Source organism: Cherax quadricarinatus, chromosome 11, assembly GCF_038502225.1.
Source record: "Cherax quadricarinatus isolate ZL_2023a chromosome 11, ASM3850222v1, whole genome shotgun sequence".
NCBI lineage: Eukaryota > Metazoa > Arthropoda > Malacostraca > Decapoda > Parastacidae > Cherax > Cherax quadricarinatus.
The window spans coordinates 23,393,354-23,409,873 of record NC_091302.1 but is presented as its reverse complement, the minus strand read 5'-3'; positions in this window follow the sequence as shown (position 1 = coordinate 23,409,873).

Sequence of the window (16,520 nt, the reverse complement as noted above, 5' to 3'; positions counted from 1 at the left end):
CCTCGGGAGGATGACAGTTGGCAAACTTTACACGATCTACAATAGGCAGTGACATCTGAGGACATTTTTGGCCAAAAATAGGTTTCCCTAATTTTATTTAAGGTTTTACGATGCGAGAAACATCCGGCCACTGGCAGGTCATGAGCCATTTTAGGGGTCATTGAAGGGTAATTTTGTTTTTTTTTTTAATTTTCGTTCGATTTCTTTCATTTTTTTTGTACGTAAAGAAGCACCTTTCAATAGTAATGTGACCAAGTTTCAATAAGATAGCTCAAAAAACAACTGAGAAAAAAATTATTTACTAATAATCATACATATTGCAAGGTGCCGTCGAAGTGGGACTTGGAGAAGTTGTTTTGGCATTATCTACGCATAAAACAATGCTAAACTGTATTTCTAATGGATTGCCGTTCTGTAATTTATCCTTTCTTCATTCTTAAAAAAAATAAATTTTGTATGTTTTTTGACTTTCAGCCAAATATCTGACTTTTGCCCTCACAAAAATCAAAAACAAATTATGATATCTCAAAAAGCGATCCATGGGATTGTAAAACAATCTTTCCTTTATGTTCTCTGTGAATTTCATTACATTCCTGCTATTATTAACGAAGTTACTTGCTCATATATGTGAATAACTTACTTCCGAGATAATCCGCGAAACAGCCGGACCACCTTTTTTTTTTTTTTTTTTCGAGAAAATAACATTTTTCTCAGTCTTATACTGCATTACGAGTGTATATCATAGTTAACCATGTTCGTTTTCTCTAATATAAGGACCCTGGAGGTGAGAGAAAGAGAATGTAAGCCCCTCTCTGAGAATGGGAATCTATTATTCCCGATGGAGCGCTCTGGGAATATTCCATATATTATTCATTCTGGAGTATTTACCATACTTCTTTGTTATTTATATTGTTTATTATGTCATATTAGATCAATTGTGATAGATAAATAAGCCGTAGAAGCTATAATAGCGTTATATTGAGCCATATTCCCCGGCCACCCCCGAGACTGGAATTTTCCATGACGTCAGCAAGACTCAGCAAAATGGTGTCGGGAGGTACCTGGTTGGTTGGAACTCTACGTATAAGTCCCACCCACTGTATTATGATACCAAATCGTCAATTATTATCTTAGAAACAATAATACAGTAAATACACGAAAAAAAAACGGAAAAAAAAAAATAAATTGAGGACAGGTGAGCACACCTGCCGCGGGTGGTGACGTCACCCTAGGTGTATTTAAATGACCATAATTCCTTGTAGGAATGTCGCAGAACAATGATTCTGGTACCATTGTATTGCCAGAGAGTTAAGCTATTTTTCTATAAGATTAACTCAGTTTGTGAATTTTTTTCGGAAAAAATTTTTTTTTCGCGCTGAGCATGTCAAAACCCCCTTTAAGAACAGTCTCTCTGCATTGACTTGGAACAACTAAGATGGAATAGTCTGTCTCATCTGAATTTAATTTGAATAATGACTTGTACAAGATACCTTTTATATAATCAAATTGATATGAAAAGTTTTTCCTTTGGATAACTTGATTTTGTTTAGCGGCATTATGGCAATTCTGAAGAGAAGGGCAATTACGTTGTAAATTGACAAAGGAGTCCTTCGATATGTCTAAAGGCTCAAAGTCAGGGAAAATCAAAGGATGGACAGTAGGAGAAGCCTGGGCATTGGTCTGAGCCCTAGTCAAGACATTTATAGTATCGGAGGTGATATCTTCACTTTCATCTAATAAGTGAACCGGTGATCCTACTACCTAGCTTTCGAGAGTAGCATCACTGGTTTTGAATCCCACATGAATCTCACGAGACATTGTCTCATCTGAACTTTCGAGGGGCTTCTCTGACACTACAGAAAGAGGATCTGAAACACCTATGTCCATCTTTGGTGATGAAAGGTCAACCTCAGAAGGAAGAATGGCACCTTTTACATTACCTATTAGTACGGAGCAAGAAGTGATGGGAGCTAGTACGGCTTCAGACCAACCTGTGAACCATTTAGACCTAATGTAACAATGGATGGTAGGAAAAGTGTCCGTACGGCCCAAGTAGTCTGAAAGTATAGCAGAGGAATGAGTTTCTTTAAGGTTAGGGAACAGCTTATCAGAAATGACTATACATGTGCATCCAGTGTCTCGTAAAATGGTAGATACATTAAGTCCATTAACTGTTCCTGAACAGAAGGGTGCTTGGTCATTACAGTCTTTAAAACATCTTCCACCTTTTTGGACCTTCTTAGAAGGACAATCTGGACGTTTATGTCCCTTAACACCACACAAATGACAAACAGGAATAAAAGAAGTCATTTTACTTTCCATTAGAGGCTTTGATTTCTTAAGGCCTATGAACCCTTGCCCTTCGAGTTCGATCCCTTTAGGTCTTTATAGGAATTGTGAGCCTCAGCATACAGGTCATCAGCCTCAGCAACTTCCTCAGCTTTAATCAGGTTACGTTCTCTGATGAATGTTCGTATCTGATGGGGAAGAGCTGTCAGGAACTGGTCAGCAACCATGAAGTCTCTAAGAGACTCATAACTGTGATCAATTCCTGAACTCTCTATCCAAAAGTCGAACAAACGAAAGAGTGTTACCTGTAACTGCTGAAAGTTCTGGCCAGGCTGTAAGGTGGCATACCTGAAGTCTTTCCTGTAAGAATTAGTGTTTTTTTGATATGCTTTAAGGATTGCCTTCTTCAGTAGGTTATAATTACATATGATATCCTGCGACAAAGTTGCATAGATATTCAAGGCTGTACCAGAAAATAACAATCCTAACCTGGTAGCCCAGGTGTCAGCAGGCAATTCACAGAGGGTAGCGGTATTTTCAAACCTGATAATGTATGAAGTTATGTCTTCCCCCTCTGTGAAGGGAGGTAAATTAGGTGTTGGAATATGTGCACTGACTGCACGTTGTTCCATTATTCCTTCCTCTAATCGTTGTTGTGTAAAAGTTAACGTTTTATTCTCTAATTCAAGGCGAGATTTTTCGAGCTCGCGATCCTTTTCTCTCTCTATTAACTCATGTTCTCTAGCTTTGTCCTCAACTTCTCTATTCTTTGCTCTTTCCTCAAGTTCTCTTATTTTAGCCTGTTCCTCACGTATTTTAGCCTGTTCCTCACATATTTTAGCCTGTTCCTCATGTTCTCTAGCTCTTTCTTCACGATCAAGTCTATCACGCTCCTTTTTGTCTTCTCTTTCTCTTTCTAACTGTCTTTCTTGGATTTCTCTCTCAATTCTCTCTCTCTCCTTTTTCTCCTGTCTTTCAAGGTTCTCTTTCTCCTTTTTCTCTTCTCTTTCGATTCTCTCTCTCTCTTTTTTCTCTTCTCTTTCGATTTTCTCTCTCTCCTTTTCATATTTTCTTTCCCTTTCTAACTGTCTCTCTTCTCTCTCAATTCTCTCTCTTTCAAGTCTTTCCTGGATCTTAGCACTAATGAAAGATTCTAAATTTTTCCCTGTTATTCCTAACTTACTTCCAGCATTCATCCAAAACTGGTATTCCTCCATGCTTGCAAGAATAACTTAAACTATCAGAGGAAATGAAACGGGTATTAAAGAAAATGGAGGGTTCAATTCCTCCTCTGCTCAAACTGTAAATAAACCAGAGGGCTCGATCCCTGCTTCAATTAACAATATGTATTAATTAAAACGAAGGGTTCTTTGCCGGCTCCGAGCAAACAGTAAGTAGAATGGGGTCACTTGACCATCCAATCTTCTCACCAAGAAATCAAGAGTGTCCTATGACAGTTCCCTTGATATAATAAAGAGCTCAATGAAACAAATTGTCACTGGAAAATCTCGGGTCCCTAGAGTCTAATCCTCCAAAGTGTTTCAGGCTCACACAAAAATAGATGGCAGAATTAACTAGTATTCCTGCCTTGACTTGACTTACAATAAATCGAGACCATAACAATCACCAAATCTTTTAAATACCTGTACTGTAGTCCTACCATAGAGAATGATTACTCATGGCTGGTGGTAACCTCTGTGGTATGCGGCGTTGAAGTTCCAATGGTAGATTCGAGATGGAGTTGAATCTTGATTCAGTAGAGTTGATCCTGGCAAGGTCGCCACTTGTGAAGGCTTACTCAGCCCTGTAATAACTTCAGACAGTATTACCAAGGCTGGCTCCTCCTCAGGAAAATTAATGAATAGAAAAAGAAATAATAACAGACAAACATAAACACTTTATTATATAGAAAATATAAAATATAAAACACTTAAATATGAAATATTAATCCTACATTAAAGAAAATGAAAAATGAAAAATATAAATGATAACTGAATTCAACACTAATATAAAACTTGGGTGTCTGGTGTTGGTGACACTGCTTGTTGAAATCGTAGCCGTTGCCGATGATGGTGGGGTGGGTCGCAAGTGTTGGTTATAACCCACTGGCTAGTTCTTCACAGTATAGCCTTGAGTATTCTATCCCGATGACAGGAAAGCAGGTTCTTTACCGCTGTAATGATGAGGGATTACGTCCTGCAATTTCATATAGGTGCACAGGTAATTAAATCCAAAAAGGGGAAGTCTCAGGACGTTAGTCCATCTCCATCATTTCTACTCGTTGATTGGCAGGTGACCCTCTCTGTCATCCAAGCTGGAAAGATAGACAGGTTACCCACTGCTTAAGAAATCACTCTCCATGATAAGTACAATACCTAAAAGATGTGGTGATTATTACAACAGTCAACTTAGAGCAAGACTGAAAGGACTTAGTTTATTATTGGTCAAAAGTGAAGCTTTCAACCAATAAATCCACTAGAATACAAGGCAGGCATGTACTTACAGTAGTGCTGGGAGCTGTGAGTCTAGTGATTACTGTTTGGACCGGAGCCCCACACGTCACCTTTCAAGGGGGGGGGAAGAAGGAGGGGAAGGGATAGCGGGAGCTAGACTGACCCTACCTTAACAAGCAGCTGGCAGTCAAACTATCACTTTCGGGGTGGGGGAAAAAGGCGGGAATAGTGGGAGCTTGACTTACCCTACCTTAACAAGTAGCCGGCAATGAAACTATCACTTTCGGGGAGGGGAAAAAAGGCGGGAATAGCGGGAGCTTGACTTACCCTACCTTAACAAGTAGCTGGCAATGAAACTATTGTTACTATATACTCCCTCGCTACTCCTATCTGTTGAACTTTTCCCTCACAAGCATGCAGGCTATATACATACATTCTACATAGACCCAAAAGCTCCTGCAAGGTCTTACACCTATAATCTTAACACCATTCACACTTAATATATTAAGAAGGTCATGACAACCCTGACACATCAATCACAGAATTCTCCATACGTAACTACATAATTGCTTGATTTCATAACCTTTGCTTTTTGTACCCACTTGCATGCTACATACACTTATGCCACACATCTACACCTTCTATACCCACACACACCTCACTCTCACCCCCCCCCAGAAGGCAACCTCTTCTCATATGAAATCCCCAAACCCCCACCCTTTACTCACTCAGCCCAAGTCACAGATTCATGAGGAACCCTAACGTTAACATTCTATAACCTTCCAAAAAATCCTTCGCCCATCTCCTCCCATACAATTCCGTTACGACACATCGTACAATAAACTGTTACCGCTAGTACCCACCTCTGCGCCTCACAAACCCCCCTCTCTCTCATCACCCACGATATATATATAATCCACCATTGTATAATCCAAAGCTCTTGTGACATCCTCGTCGAACCCTCCCACATCTAGGCTTAATGCACGCAGAACCGATACCCCTCGGCCCCCGCCCTCTGTACCACCCTACTTAACCAATACCTAACATCCTTCAGTCCCTCACAAAAGTATACTGCATGGAACGCCGTATCGTCCCCCCCACAGATTCCACACATCCCGCCCACAATTACCCTTCTGGTTCATAGTACCTCCCGCGACGGTAGTATGCCATGCAGAAAACGATACGTTACCTCCCGCACCCTAGGATTTAACGTCAGCTTGCTAAACCTATACCAAATATTCTTCCATGCGTACATGGGGAACAATCCCTCAACTGGTACAACAATCCTCCCTGCAAGCAACCTACACAAAACCCCTATTCGAATTTTCCTGGGTTCTCTAACCAACATCGAAGCCCTCAAAACAATTTCACGTTCCCTCAACTCCATACCACCATACAACTTACCCAAACTATCATGTACTTTTTTCCGCTCCACCCCCCTCACTCCTTCGCGCAAAACCTCAAATTTAAGAAACACACATTTAACCCTCATTCTCAGATCCATCAACCCCAACCCACCCTGGCGCACAGGTAACATTACAACCTCTCTCCTCAGCGAATCGCAACTTGAACCCCAAAAAAATTTAAACACCCATCTCAGAATTCTCACAATTGCCATCCCTGTTATTGGGAACACGGCTGCCACATGCCAAACCTTACTATACAATAATACATTTATTACAATCACTCGTTGCACGAGGGTCAGATGATGAGGTCGCAGTGCACCCAGACGCCCCAGGATCCTTTCCATCAACCTATTTGAGTTTTCCTTTCGAGCAGCATCCATGTCATCCTTATAGATGATACCACAAATTTTTAAAGACACCGTTTGTTTCCTAACAATGTTACATCTCCCCCCCCCTACCCAATCACCCAACCCCATGACCATTGACTTCTCACTATTTACCTGCATCCCTGTTGCACTTCCAAACAATAGCACATCACCCAAAACCCCCAATGCCATCCCTTTCCGAACCAGGACTGTTGTATCATCTACATATCCTATTATTCCAGGCCACACTTTCCCTACCTCCCCCTCACACCCACTCTTGTTACATACACTACTTTCAACCATTCTATAGAAGGGGTCCTGAATGCATGCAAACAATATTTGTGACATGGGACACCCCTGCATAAGTCCCCTACCCATTACAATCTCCTCCCACAAGCATCCATTAATCTCTACCCTCATCTTGGCTCCTTTATACAACGTGGTTACCCAATTAACTATTTCTTCCCCATAACCCTGCCTCCTAGGTATAGCTCCCAATGCTCCCCTTTCCACTCTGTCATAGGCCCCCTGCCAGTCCAAAGCCAACAACGCCGACCCCCTCCCCCCCTTTTGACTCCACAAAACTTCTCAGTATCCCATGACCTTCAATCATCGACCTTCCAGGCAATCCATACTGCATTTTCAAAACCACTCTCCCTTCCACACATTTAAACCAATTACCCAAGACTTTAGCAAACAATTTACAATTTGCACATAACAGCGATATGGCATGGTACTCCTTGAGGGTGTGCTGCCCCTTACCCTTCGGGACCAACACTACAACTGCTGTTGCTTGCTTTTCCCTAATCACACCCTTCTCCTTCATCTGATTTAATAACCTAACCATGAAACCCTTTATCACCTCCCAATGTTGTAGATAAAATTCAGCCAGGAGACCGTCTATTCCCAGTGCTTTGCACTTCCTCATTTCCCTTAAAGCCAACTCTATTTCCTCTTCTGTTATTACCCCTCCTAAAGCCTTCCTATCATTATTCCCTAAATTACACGTCACATACTCAAATATTTTCTCTAAAGCCACATTTCCCACCCTCCCACTTGTCCAATACCTTTCATACCATTTATCCGCATACGAACACATTCCTTTCGAAACCCGTATCTCCTGACCTACCCTATAACCTCCCGCCATCTCATGTACCTCTAACCTTGGAATAGCTGTTACCTGCTGCCTTTGTTTTTGATGTCGCAACACATACACCAATGGCTTGTCTCCCCAAAGCACCTCTTCTACCCCTGCCTGCACACTTACTGCTTGAAACCTCTCATTTTGTAACTCCCTCAGTCTCCCCTTGACCTCGACAATTTCATCCATAGGATAGTTGCCCCCCAGAGCCCCCTGCCCATAACAACCCTGTTACAAAAAACGTGATTCTAAAAGCTAAGAGATCTCCAAAGAATACTAGAAAGGACTGCCCTTCTAGCATCCAGCCTGTTACTGGGATTTCGTAACAAGTAGTCAGTATCCTTGTCCAATTATCCATTAGAATTCAGTATGAATTATTAGTGCTTTAGGATTACAACTGGTAGGTTACTAACTAGAGAAAATAAAATTTAATAAATTTATTAGTCATTAAGTTGTCTAGGCGTATATCAAATTAAATTAAATTAATCACAGTAATTAAAATAATATCACTTCTCTCGTGTACAATATTATTGTTATTATTGTGCTGAAAGCACATATCACATTTATAATTCTTAAGTACCGTCTGGTACATTAACATTTAATAAGATATTACAAATATGTACAAGTAGTTCGTGTGACTGTAGTGTGACTAAGTGCTCTAAGTAGTTCGAACTATGTCTCACGACTGCGACACAGACTTAAACAAGTGACTGACAAAGTCCTCACTAAACTAACTTCTTGACCAGACTGGCAATCAGAACAGTCTGCTTGAACAACAAAAAGAATGCTAAGCCCAATAGCAATATAACAAGCAACTGCGACACAGAATCAGGAACAAGGAGATAATATAACGACACTAAGTAGGGACCATCTTCAGATCCTCCACAAAAGTCACATAAACTCCCATACTACTGAATCTAAGTTCAGCATAAGAAAATCCCCGACTGTGATAATACACAGATACCAGTACAAGTTAGGTCAGAAGCTACAGCTCAGGACCTGAGTTGGAGGCTTCTAGAGTGTCTATGCGACACACAACCTCAGTACAAGACAGTACAGGCTGTCTACACCTGAGTTACTCAGTGTCTTTGCGACACACAACCTCAGTACGTCTATACAATGTTCTGTGAACAGAGTTGTACAGAACTAACAAGAATAATGAGACAGACAATCTGTCCAGCCACCAAGTGAGTCTAGACCAGACTGAATACTTCAGGCGAGGTGAGGACACCCCCCCTCGATCACGTGATAGCTCCGTGGACAGCTGCAGCTCAAACAGAAGCCGGCAGTCTAACGAGCCACAAGCGATAATTACAGTAGTTAGACAATCAAGACTTGAACTGAGCATATATGTTACATCCTACCTAACCAAAGGAAGCTAAGTCAAATAACAATATAAAGCAATACATTTACGATTTAGCTATTATCGCAAATATAAGCAATATAAAATTATATGAAAAGGTAATAATTATATATATACATATTAATCATTGCAACCCATTCACGGGTTGCAACAGCCCCCAACACGACAAACGGTCGCACTAGGAGTTGCATTACTGATTACTCAGGTTACATTACTAATTAATATAAACATTAATCAGAGTCACTCTTGTGCCAAGCACTTCTATAATTTCACAGCGTATATACAATAAGATAAGCCCCTAGTACTAGGGCAGTACACAGTATCGTATCTCTGCATACTCGTGGTTATGTACATCGGTGCAGAGACAGGATAGTGCAGACCAGCATAATAGTCTTGTGTTATAGACAGGAGACAGCATTCCACTCTTAAGTAGTGGTTGTGGAATGCGGGGCAGTATGGACATCTGAGTATGAAACAGCTTAAGGTGTGTAGTGAAGGGAAGGGGGGCTGGGGCAGGACAGTGTTGCGTCACGCAGTACATCGCCCACACAACACTACCCACTCATCACTCAGCTTATGTCTCCTCCTCATACGCATCGCTACTGTGAATATATAAATATAATAGTTAGACATGAGTATATATAGTTAATATGGGCTGGAGGGATTAAGTTACTCTACTGAATTTGACATAGCAAGTAACAAAAGGTATTTGGGCATTAAAATTACGTTAATTTAATGTAACTGATAATTATTAAGGACGTGACAGAGCGTCAGCAATTACATTACAATGACCACTTATGTGTTTTATACATATAGAATAAGGTTGGATTCTGAGTGCCCACCTCATAATCCTAGCATTTTTACTCTTTATAGTGTTAATATAAATGAGTGGATTGTGGTCTGAAAAAACGTTAATTTTAAATGGGGAAGTGCCCAAATACACGTCAAAATGTTCCAAGGACACCACAAGAGCTAGAGCCTCTTTCTCAATAGTGGCATAATTTTTCTGGTGTCGTTTAAGCTTAGATGAATAGTAACATATATAAGGATGGAGAATGTCAGTGGATGTTGACTGTTGGAGTAGCATAATTACAGAGTGTACCACTAGAACACCTAGCATGGCTAGGCATTTCGGGCAGACTTAAATAAAATCTTAAGTTTAAAATATTACAAAATTATGAGGTAAGTTGGTATTATGGCATAGCCACTCGCATCTATATGTAAACAGAAGGGAAGATTGAAATTAGGACTTTTCAACACAGGAGCAGAGGAGAGCAAACGTTTCAATCTTTTGAACGAGTCTGAACAATCTCTAGTCCAGGTGAACTGAACTTTGCTACTAGTAAGCTCAGTGAGAGGAGCTGCAATCTGAGAAAAGTTTGGACAGAACCTGCGATAATATCCTGCCATACCCAGGAATCTCTGTACTCCCTTCCTATCCTGTGGCACTGGAAATTCAGAAATTGCACGAACCTTAGCCTCAATAGGAGCAACCTCACCTTGGCCGATACAAAAGCCTAGATAGGTAATCTTGGCTTGACCAAAACTACATTTAGCTAAGTTAACAGTGAAGTTGTAGTGCGCCAGTCTCTCAAACAATGCTCTGAGACGCGTCAAGTGCTGTTCCCACTCGTCACTGTACACCACTAAGTCGTCAAGGTAGGCTTCTACTCCTTCTAAGTTGTGGGTCAACTCGTTCATTATACGTTGGAATGAAGAAGCCGCGTTACATAGGCCGAAGGGGGTGACGAGGTAGTTAAACAATCCATCTTGAACAGTAAAAGCAGATATTTCTTGAGCACGTTCAGTAAGCGGGACTTGATAATAGCCTCGTAAGAGATCTAAACGGCTGACAAACTGGGCTCCTGACACACGGTCAATAAGGTCGTCAATGCGAGGTAGAGGATAACCATCAGGCAAGGTGACAGAGTTCACTTTCCTGTAATCAGTGCACATCCTGAAACTACCGTCAGGTTTAGGCACTAAAATACAGGGAGATGCCCATGGACTTTTACTGCGCTCAATAAGTCCGTGAGATAACAGAAAATCAACCTCTTCTCTCAATGCTTTATGCTTTGTTGGACTCATCCTATATGGTGATTGCTTAATGGGTGATGCTCCCTGTACATCAACGTCATGTACACCCAGAGTACAACGTTTAGGAACATCACTGAACAATTCAGGGAAATGCAAAATCATGTTTTTAATATCACCAGCTTTATCAATCCCAAGGTTACTAAGAAAATCGTCTAGTGACTGTAGAGTCACTGAATTTTCTAAACGCACCTCTATACCTCTAGAGATGTCAGGTAGACTGACGTTTTCTTCCTCTGTCCTAGGAAGAATAGATGTAGTAGGTAGAGGACTAGCGTAGTATGTCTTAAGCTGGTTAACATGGTACACATGATTAGATTTCTTTTTCCCAGGCGTACGTACCAAATAATTTACGTCGCTAAGCTTTTTCACTACTTCCAGGGGGCCATCATACCTAGCTTGTAGAGCATGACCTGGTACTAATTTCCGAGCCATCACCTTATCTCCTGCTTTAAAAGAACGAGAGACAGCACGCTTGTCATAATGTTGCTTCATTCTAGCTTGGGCTGAAACTAGGTTTTTCGAAGCTAGCTCTCTAGCGGCTGTCAAATGTTGCTGCATTAATGAAGGTGAAGTACTCAATGATGGATTTGATTTTCCTGTCCACACGTCTTTCAACACTGCGAGAGGACCACGCACTTGGTGTCCGAATATTAATTCAAACGGACTAAACCCGAGACTTTCTTGCTCACTTTCTCTCATAGCGAACAGAAGAAAAGGTATACCCTCATCCCAGTCTCTAGAAAAATGTTCACAATAAGCTCTCATCATGGACTTCAGTGTCTGATGAAATCTCTCTAGAGCACCTTGTGACTGTGGATGATAACTGGTTGAAAGTACAGACTTTATTCCTAGGTGGGATAATGCTTCTCGAAAGATCTTAGAAGTGAAATTAGATCCCTGATCTGATTGTATCTCTCGTGGCAATCCAACCTGGGAGAAAAATTTCATCAGCGCTCTCACAATAGCACGAGCATTAATTTTTCTCATAGGAATAGCTTCGGGATAGCGTGTTGCAGCGTCCATAATAGTAAATAAGTATTGGTTTCCTAGTTTGGTTCTAGGCAAAGGACCAACACAATCAATAATAAGACGTGAGAATGGTTCACCATCCACGGTGATAGGAATGAGAGGTGCAGGTGGAGGTGTGTGCGCTGGCTTGCCTGTCACTTGACACACGTGGCAACGTCGCACATGATCAGCTACTGTTTCCTTCATCTTTGGCCAAGTAAAATGTTTTGCCAGTTTACCGAGTGTCTTCTTGACACCCAAATGTCCTCCTATGGTCCACTATTGTGAGCAAAATCAATGACTTGTTCACGAAATGTAACTGGTAACACTACTAGATGCTTGACTGTGGTGGAAACACTATCAGCTGACAACTTACATGTATTTTTCTCCATCAGTACACCGTTACTATAATAGTAACAATTATCGAGATCCTTTGCTTCACTCTCAGTAACTGCTATATCTCTCAGTCTTTCCAGTGACTGATCAACAAACTGATCCTTGATTAAATCATCATGAGTTAGAAATTTAACGTCAGTTGTGTCCTGACTAGGTTGATGACCGGGTGGAGTTGGTGTTAATGACCCTGGGTGCAGAGCATCACTGAACAACATATTCAAGCCCAAATCATTGTCATCCACTAACACAACAGGAGACAAGGATGGTTGTTGAATCTTTGACATAGCTCTAGTAATTGCGCTGAGAGGAAATAAAATAGGTTACTCTCTACAAGCTTCAATGGCATAATTATCATCAGTGTTATTATCAATCACAAGTGGTTCTTTACATATACCAGCATGAAGGATATCGTTCCCTATCAACAAGTCCACTGACCTGATGGGAAATACACCACTGGATATACCCACTGAAATATAACCAGTATAATAGCTTGTTTCAATGTAAACTTTATGAAGAGGTACTTTTATAACAGCCCCACCATAGGCTTCTAACAATACATCTATCTTGCAATAGGTATCATCAGTTATGGGCAGTACATCTTCTCTTAATAACGTGAGATAACTGCCAGTGTCTCTGAAAGTAATTATCTCAGTTAGATGTGATTCGTCAAATCCTACTTTACCTCTCGAAAAGTAAGGACTCATCGCTGAACGAATCTTTTCGTCAGATACACTTTCTGACACTAGTCATCTGTTCTGAGTAATATTATCTAAAACAGTAGGATCGGAGGTATTACTAGGATTTTGGTGCCTTTGTTGCTCGGAAGAGGATACGACTTGAGTGGGGGCGCCAGCCGCACGACTGCTTCTCGTATCTCTTTCTAACTTATAGCAATACTCTCTAGCATGTCCTTTTCTGTTACAATAGGTACATTTTACTTTCTTCTTCTCGATATCAGATTTCTGTCTAGCCACAGAGACAGATTCAGGATTGTGAGTTTTCCTGGTAAAGGTACGAGAAGTTACAGTAGCAGGTACATCAGGCCGGCAATGAGCAGCTGATTTAGGTTGCCAACTTCTAGGACAATCTTTAGTTACCTTGTTTCTTTGTGTTTTAGTACGTACAAGTTTGTGAGAAATCTCGTAATTGTCTGCTAATGCTGCAGTTTCCAGAATATCCGAGGTAGTATGATCGATCAGATATTCTTGTATGTCAGCAGACATACAGTTGTTAAACTCTTCATGTAGTAACAACTGAACAAGGCTGTCGTAGTTGTTACACTTGGCAGACCTACACCACCTCTCAAATGCAACTTTTTTCTCACGAGCAAACTCTACACAAGTTTGATCTTGTCGTCGTTGTAACGTACGAAATGCGTGTTGATAACCTACAGGTAACAAGTTATATGTCTCTAGAATAGTTTGTTTGACAGCGTCATAACTAATGTACTTGGCAAATGGTAAAGCAGCAGTACAAGTTTGAGCTCTTCCTGTCAAAGCTGTGTGCAACAAGGTAGCCCAGTGCTTACGTGGCCAGTTCATAGCACGTGCCTGGTTCTCAAACACATCAAAATAGGTGTCTAAGTCACTCTCAAAAAACTTAGGAACCATTGATGCAGCTTTCTGCACATTAAATGTGTCCTGTGATCTATCAGTCTGTTGTCTTCCAAGACGAACATTTTCTCTCTGGAAATCTTCTTTGTTCAATTTCCTCTGTGCCTCTATTTGTGCAGTCTGCAACATAATGAGGCGTTCCAACCTCTCAAACTGTTCCTGAGAGATAGGACCAGTGGGTAATGGAGGAGTAAGGAATCTAACGTGGTCTGGACGGTCCATAGGTCGGACACCTCGTCCAGGCATCTCTAGAGAGTCTAGATCTGGTCTAGGATAAGTAGATACAGGTGTAGCATACACGTACTAGTATGAGGCTGCATCATACTACCAGCTATACTCTGTACTAGTGTGTCAGTGAGGGAAGGAGTGAGCGAGAACTGAGCTACACTAGGCTCAGACACTTCTGCCTTAGTTGCTCTTTCTTCTACTTCATCAAATAGAGTCATACTTCCTAATTGTGACACTAGGCTTTCTGAATCTGAATCATAATCAGACATCTCTGTATGAGCAGGAAACAATATATCTTTAATTAACGCTCTGACAGTTTCTGCGGTGTAATTCCTGTTATACGTCACACCGAGATATTTGGCTACTTGCCAACACGTCTGAAGTTTTAATGTACTCAACTCAGACAAAGTCAGAGTATCAATTAACTGTTTCACTTTGGCATACATCACGAAAATAATTGTACTACGAGAGAGTGATTATGGGAAACTATAATCCTAATAGGAATTTTAGTGTTGGTTGTCTTAGAGCTAGAACTCATAAACAGTATTTCCATCTCCTTGGATCAAGAGACTCAGTCAGGTACATACATCCACCTGGTATGTTGTACAAGACTAAACTCAAAGTCTTCAGATTAGGAAAGTACTCAAAGTGTTTGATCATAGAGTTACTAGTATGTCAAACTGGACAATTTCTCCAACACCTTGGATCAAGAGCCTCCCGGACAGGCCCCCATTTGTTACAAAAAACGCGATTCTAAAAGCTTAGAGATCTCCAGTGAATACTAGAAAGGACTGCCCTTCTAGCATCCAGCCTGTTACTGGGTTTTCGTAACAAGTAGTCAGTATCCTCGTCCAGTTATCCATTAGAATTCAGTATGAATTATTAGTGCTTTAGGATTACAACTGGTAGGTTACTAACTAGAGAAAATAAAATTTAATAAATTTATTAGTCATTAAGTTGTCTAGGCGTATATCAAATTAAATTAAATCACAGTAATTAAAATAATATCACTTCTCTCGTATACAATATTATTGTTATTGTGCTGAAAGCACATATCACCTTTATAATTCTTAAGTACCGTCTGGTACATTAACATTTAATAAGATATTACAAATATGTACAAGTTTGTGTGTGTGTGTGTAAGTGCTCTAAGTAGTTCGCTATGTCTCACGACTCGACTAGACTTAAACAAGTGACTGACAAAGTCCTCAAATAAACTAACTTCTTGACCAACTGGCAATCAGAACAGTCTGCTTGAACAATAAAAAGAATGCTAAGCCCAATAGCAATATAACAAGCAACTGCGACACAGAATCAGGAACAAGGAGATAATATAACGACACTAAGTAGGGACCATCTGCAGATCCTCCACAAAAGTCACAAAACTCCCATACTACTGAATCTAAGTTCAGCATAAGAAAATCCCCGACTGTGATAATACACAGATACCAGTACAAGTTAGGTCAGAAGCTACAGCTCAGGACCTGAGTTGTTCAGAGTGTCTATGCGACACACAACCTCAGTACAACGTCGAAAATCACTAAGTCTATACAATGTTCTGTGAACAGAGTTCTACAGAACTAACAAGAATAATGAGACAGACAATCTGTCCAACCACCAAGAGAGTCTAGACCAGACTGAATACTTCAGGCGAGGTGAGGACACCCCCCCCCTCGATCACGTGATAGCTCCGTGGACAGCTGCAGCTCAAACAGAAGCCGGCAGTCTAACGAGCCACAAGCGATAATTACAGTAGTTAGACAATCAAGACTTGAACTGAGCACATAATATGTTACATCCTACCTAACAAAAGGAAGCTAAGTCAAATAACAATATAAAGCAATACATTTACGATTTAGCTATTATCGCAAATATAAGCAATATAAAATTATATGAAAAGGTAATAATGATATATATACATATTAATCATTGCAACCCATTCAGGGGTTGCAACAAACCCCTTAACCTGTCCTCTAAATAATTTGAAAGTCTATATTTTAAATTACTTATATGTTTACCCTCCCTCACATATTTCCTAATCCTTTCCTTGGCTACACAATCCCAAACTTTCACGACATCTTCCACCCCCTGTGCATCTTCGCTAAGCTCCTTCCATAGGACAGAAAATCCCTCTAACCCCTCCTCATCACTCAATACACTT